At 35.1% G+C, this 6,629-nt stretch overlaps 1 long non-coding RNA gene across 2 annotated transcripts; it reads right to left on the bottom strand.

Moving 5' to 3' along the window:
* Window positions 1–1,872: 1,872 nt before the first annotated feature.
* LOC119191828 lies at window positions 1,873–4,628 on the bottom strand. 2 transcript variants are annotated; one of them, XR_005113541.1, is made up of 3 exons: window positions 4,583–4,628; window positions 3,317–3,459; window positions 1,873–1,893 (listed from the first exon to the last, which is right to left on the bottom strand). It is a non-coding gene; the product is annotated as an uncharacterized LOC119191828 (long non-coding RNA). The 2 variants fall into 2 exon arrangements; XR_005113540.1 differs by lacking the exon at window positions 1,873–1,893 and adding an exon at window positions 2,404–2,484.
* Between the last annotated feature and the right edge of the window lie 2,001 nt (window positions 4,629–6,629).

Here is a 6,629-nt window from a genome sequence, read left to right as displayed (position 1 = left end):
CCAGTGGTCTTTTTGCTTTGAGCCACAATGTTGAAATATCTGGTTATGTAAATGATTACTTACTTATCAACTGAAGATGGCGAACGCAATTCAGTGCGAGGCAGTTATGGGCGATTACCATCAAGATTGCTCATCTCATAATTCTATTAAATAAATAACGAGAGACCACTTTACCTGGCCTGCATTGCACACCTGAGCCAAGATGTTTACTACCGAAAGTTTCTGTATAATATCCGGTAGGTGTTTTTAAGTTTATTTTTCCACTGGTATAAGTAATTTTTTTGGTATTAATTTAATGATATCTCTAGGCGATTTGAGGTTATTGTGTACACCAATTATAAAAAAATGGGGTATATAGAAGACGTATATAATATAATAATAATATCAGCCCTGTATTATATACTGTCCTTCACTGCTGGGCACGGGCATCCACTACTACCGAGAGTGTTTAGGCCTTACTCCACCACGCTGGCCTAGTGCGGATTGGTAGACTTCACACACCCTCAAAATTTCTTAGAGAACGTCTCAGGTATGTGTTACTCGCTATTAAAGCAAGCAATGATTCACAAAGAATACACATAGTTTTAGAGGAGTCAGAGGTGTGCGCCCTTGGGTTTTGATCCAGGAACGCAACACACTTACATGGGCCACTATGGTGGGTTTTAACATCGTGTGAACGGTGGTCGCTATCCGGTATATAAAATATATCCTACCACCAATAAATTACATAATAAACTGCAGTAGTGTCGACAAAACTGTTTAAAAGTTTGACAATCGTATTTAGTCAGGGCCCTTATTCTGTATGATAGTGTAAACGCGTGACGCGACCGTGTCATGTTATCTTCGAGAAATGTGCGTGGAATGGTATTCTGTAAGCCAAATTTCTATAGTCCTAAACATGATGCGTTGTGTTACGTGCTTGTTACGCACTGTTAAAATAACGTGCGGGATAGAGAATAAGGCCCCAGGTTATATTACAGTAACTTATCTGACGATTGCAAAACTTTAAAGAAATGAACCTAGGGTTTTTGTTTATTTAAATAGCTTAGTTGTTATTTCACGATTATGTCGCTACTAAATCTATGGTTTAGGTTAAAGTAAACATAATTTAAAATAAATATTATATTTAAAGAACATTTATAATACTTTTTTGACCATTTTGAGTAGCTTCGATAGTCATGTCGATTTCCCTTTTGTGGTGATCTGAAATTGAAAAAAAATGTTTTAGATTTTTACTATCTCTTCTCTTTGCGTATTGCATATTTGAGTTTGAGACCTCTTTTGATTGGACTGCGTTTTTTAAAAGAGGGTGCAGACTTGCATTGTATTACTTGATGGTTATCAAACAATAACACACATAATATTAATTATTTAATATTTAGTTAAGATAGTAATTATTTCTTTCTTTTAACTGAGTTTAAATTTATTTCCGTTTAACTGAGTTTAAATTAATTAAGATTTTATGTTTCAATTTTTTTTATTATTAATGAGAATGTTAATGTTTTGGTGTTAGTACTGTAAAATTACATTGAATTTGCATTGAAAAATATATAAACAAATCATGATTTATTTCTAAAAGGTAGGAAGAGGTGCAATCAAGGCACCCACTTTTTCAATGTGATTTCCGACATTTGTGATACGGGCAGTTCATCACAATATCATGAATTCCAAACTCCGTGCTGATTTTGAGTGGTAAAACCAAATAATTTTTCCGACCGGAATCGAACCCGAACTAGGCCGGACAATATGCACGTAACTTCAAGTCATAGATGTTACTCACTTCTTATCTGACATAATAACATCGCAGATATTGGTAAGCGGCGCTTCCACCACTAACCAGACGAACAAACTGGCAATGGAAGTCACTACGATCGCGCCGCAAGTGATTATGAACTGTAAACGATAAATATTAAGATACTTTTTATCTGTTAAGGTAGGTTTTATGAGAAAAAGATGTAGTTTTTATAAATGAATATACGTCAGGCGCTATGACGATGTATTTTAACGATGTATGCATTAACAAAGTATAACCTCCTTATTCATAGACGTTTTTTATCTAAGGACGGAGTAAAGCTGTGATAACAAGTCTGTTTCTCAGTGCTGACGGCATGGCGGCCTTCGCAGTGCGTAGACATAGGGCCGTTGTGATTGGCTAATATTGTTGTATCTCAATTTAACTAAATAAAACAGCTTTACTCTGTCTTTAAATAAATAAAGTCTATGAATAACGGGGTAAAAATATAGCGTGATGTTTCGCTCAAATCCATGTGTATAGTAAAAATACAGCCCTGTAATTATACTCTTCCACTGTTGGGTACGGTACGTCTCTACTACTGAGAGGGATTAGCCCTTAGTCCATCAAGCTGGCCTAGTGCGGGTTGATAGAGTTCAAATACCGTCAAAATTCCTATAGAGTACTTCTCAGGTATGCAGGTTCAGTCAGGCATTTTTCACATTCTGGGTAAAACTGTGTTGATTTGAGTACTGTGAAAGTGACAGTTTTTGTAATCTAAAGCATTTAAATCTGTGATGTGTACAACATACAGACAGATAAACATTCTAAAAACTGTTGTTTGCCTTCTGTTGTTTCAATAAAGTCCCCCCATATTATTTCTTCTATATTTATAATGTCCAGACATCAGCCTCTCACAGTTTTATTAAGTACTAGCTTTTGCTCGCGGCTTCGCCCGAGTGAAGGAGTTTTCCGGGATAAAAGTCCCACTATATATTTTCCCGAGATAGTAGCCTATAACTTTCCCAGGGTCTTATACTATCTCCATACCAAATTTTGCTTTCTTATACCACGTCTTATGTCACGTCCGTTCCCGGAGGAACGGCATAAAAAGTCCTATGTCCGTCTCCTGGTTCTAAGCTACCTCTCCACCAATTTTCAGCCAAATCGGTTCATCCGTTCTTGAGTTATAAATAGTGTAACTGACACCACTTTCTTTTATATATATAGATATCTATATATATAAAAATGAATCCCTATTTCCCTTGGTCACGCCATCACGCGTGAACGGCTGGACCGATTTCACTATTTTTTTTGTTGTGTTTGTTATTGTCAGGAGAAGGATCTTATGAAAGAAAAAATTAAGGAAGTTGAGCAGAACGTTAGAAAATTTAAGAAAAGTTAATATCAAAAATTGACAGAATGCGCGCTGCAAATTCATAGTTAAGACGGGAAAACGTCTGTCGGGTTAACTAGTACCAAATAAAATACAAATATCAGAAATATTAGAATTAGTTACAAATTAACTTAATTTTTAAAGGAAGGTGTAAGTAACCAAACAGTGAGGGTCATGTGATTACTTACAAATTCCAGATGATCGTACTTCAACGGGGCTCTGGTAGAAAATATTATCCGTTCCAGGAACATGGCATGAAGCAAGTAGATCCCATAGGATAACCTCCCGAGGGGCCGGAACAACGACCAACTCAGAAAGTCATTGATAATCGCTGCAAAAGAGAAAATATTTATTGCTCAAAAAGATACCTAAGGGATGATACAGAAGATTCATTCTTAATTGTATAAGGCAAACTGGCAAGTGACTAGGTGGCGAGTTATCGCCGCGAGCAATAAACACGCGAAATGCTAAACAAAAAATTCAACGACATGACTAGTCTCTTAATAAAATAATGACCTATTCCAAAATTGATAATTTGTGGGAATCGTCCAAAAAGTCATATCTGTTTGCGACCTTTTTTATTATTCCATTTTTTTTCATGCAAAAGGTTTCATTTTTGACTTATCTTTAACAATTTCAAACATATAGTAACTTAAAAAAAAGGTTGCAAACAGGAATAATTTATTTCAGGATTCCCACAAATTTATAATTTTGGAATAGTTCATTGTTTTATTAAGAGAGCATTTTGTATCCACCCGGGAAGCGACCACTTTTCACAAGACGCAAGACCCGCCATAGCGGCCCACGTAAGTCGCGTTCCGGGATCAGTTTCAATATATGCGGTTTCAAACAGGCCGGCATAATTGTGTCGACTGGCGAGGGGTAATCGTTGTCGCTCGTAAGTCGACACTATCTAATCCGTGTTCTACTTACCATCAGTTGCTTTGGGGTCATTTTACCGTCCTGTATTACAAATATAATAGTAAAAAATAACAAAGATTTGCATTGCACTACAGTTCATAGATAAAAGAGTTTTGAAGCTTCTTAATAGGGTAGTTTCCTATGTTTGATTTAGTTTATTATTTTAAATGTAACACAAAATAATTTGAAAAAGAAATTGTTCGATGAAATTAGCATCAAAATTGGTTAAAATATAAAGCAGTTATTCATATTTGAAATATGGCTGTGAACTAAAGTTCGGGCATGGTAGGTTTATCGCACTGTCCTTTTCTCACTCACGCAGTGTTACTGGGTGACGTCACATTTCCTGTTATTGTAGTTTGATACGTTCCCTTTTCATCAAATTTCAAAACTATATAAATGATTTATTATTGCGTGGATTTGATAAATTCTTTTTCCGATAGATGTTGGATGAAATACATTTTTAATAAATGCATTTAAAAAAAGTCGTCAACTACCCTTTCTTTAATGATAAAGATGATATATTCACTTACGCAGGTCGCCATATATGCAAACTCCAACTATACTGCATACAGCAAAGCCCACACTACTCTGTCTAGAGCGACAGAAATAGATACTTCTAAGGCGCTGTATTCTCTGTCATAAAATATTGTTCCCACACTCATTGTTAATAGCATTAATGATACTGCTAACACAACTGCAGAAAATGACCAAATCTGCAACAAAATTAAATTTTAAGGTTATAATGAGCGGACATTGGGAAGATTGTCATACAAAAATGTTGCGGTTTTGCGACGGTTATTCAATCTACCGTGAAATAGCAAAACTTCAATGTAAAATACTTCGTTTTTCCAAATCGTGATTTGCACGTTTTTAATGTAAATATGTTATTTTTGTGTTAATATCCATGAACAGTGGAAAGACAACGACTTTTATAATTTTACAATAACTTTTGGAGATAATTTTGTACTGATCCGGTCTATAATTAGCTATAGTATTTAATGTCTGAATAAAATATAATGTATGGGTTTTGTTGGCCTTTTACTTTTAAAGTCTGAACCAGTAAAATATTAAATCTCGCCTGTTGCCTTTTTTATTTGGTTGACCAACTGAATGTTCCATTTTGGCAAATTTGTACAAATTTAACTTAAATACTAAACATAAATTAAAAGGACATTCTAAACTACTTAAAACATGGAACTAACTACTTATCTGACAAATTCATTTTAAAACGGAAAAGCAAAACTGGCGGCTCTAAAGCAGAGTGTTTTCTGCTTTTTTATAATTCGACTCGTACGTAAATCCCATGGTATCTGAATTTTGATTAAATTCTTACCTTTGGTATAACTTTTTTATATTTTTCCCGATTGAATTTTGTTATGAGGTATCCTGCTGCCATTCCCACCACATAAGGTCCTCCTCTACTATATGTTTTGACGTAAACGTAATCCAAACTTGCAACCATCCTCAAAATAACGAAGTCCCTGTAAATTATTGTAAGTTAAAACTGTTGAGAGAGATTTTTTTTAAACTTTATTTAAGGAGCTTGATCGTTATTTCAGGAAAATTTATTTTTATTTCGTTGAGAGCATTTGAAACATAGGCATAGAGAATGGGCCATGAGCGCCTACTCAAGTGGCTGCTGACTACAATGCGCTTCTGTTTATTCCTGGGCCCTTATTCTGTATGATAGTGTAAGCGCGTAACGCGGCCGTGTCATGTTATCTTCGAGAAATGTGCGTGGAATGGTATTCTGTAAGCCAAATCTCTATAGTCCTAAACATGACGCGTTGTGTTACGTGCTTGTTACGCACTGTCAAAATAACGTGTGAGATAGAGAATAAGGGCCCTGATAGGTCATCTTAAGTCACGCGTTGAGTGTGAGACGACACAGTGACACGACACGAAAGGAAACTTCGTGATATCACATGTATAAGTCTATCAGTATTCAATTATGAACTTGAATTTTAACTTAAAACATAACTCAAATTGCACAATATGTACTTAATGTGAGGTGTCAGGAATGTGATGTATGACTTAATGCCGAATTGATTAATCAATCTCACTTTTGAGTAACATCTCAAGTATACATGAATAGTCTTACTTATAAAAAAGCTATGCTCAGTTAAAACACAAATTTACTCGATCAACTGTAAGTCAAAACCCGCCATCTGGCCTCCAAATAAGGTTTAAATAAGGAAACCGGTGACATTTTGACAGCTATTTAAGCAATTCTTAATCATCTATTAACGCTAATATAAGTTTATAAATAAGACTGTAAATGTAGTAATGTCATGTATCTTAAGATATCATTTGAGCTGATGTATGTACGTTTATTAAGTAGCAATTACCTTAACCTGACCTTAATATGACATCGTCTCAGCCAATATCGCCCTTGAAAGCGAAACTGAGATTAATATAAATACGGATCAATAAAGCTCCAATTACGAAATTAAAACATAATTTATGGATGGTCACGTAGTAATGTGCCATCGGGAAAAATACTCACTGTATAGTAAATAAGATGACAGGTTGCAACTTATACCAATAAGTTAAAAATCCTGGTATCAGAATGGCCAG

Source organism: Manduca sexta, unplaced genomic scaffold (assembly GCF_014839805.1).
Source record: "Manduca sexta isolate Smith_Timp_Sample1 unplaced genomic scaffold, JHU_Msex_v1.0 HiC_scaffold_1965, whole genome shotgun sequence".
NCBI lineage: Eukaryota > Metazoa > Arthropoda > Insecta > Lepidoptera > Sphingidae > Manduca > Manduca sexta.
This window is presented reverse-complemented; position numbering and strand designations above follow the sequence as displayed.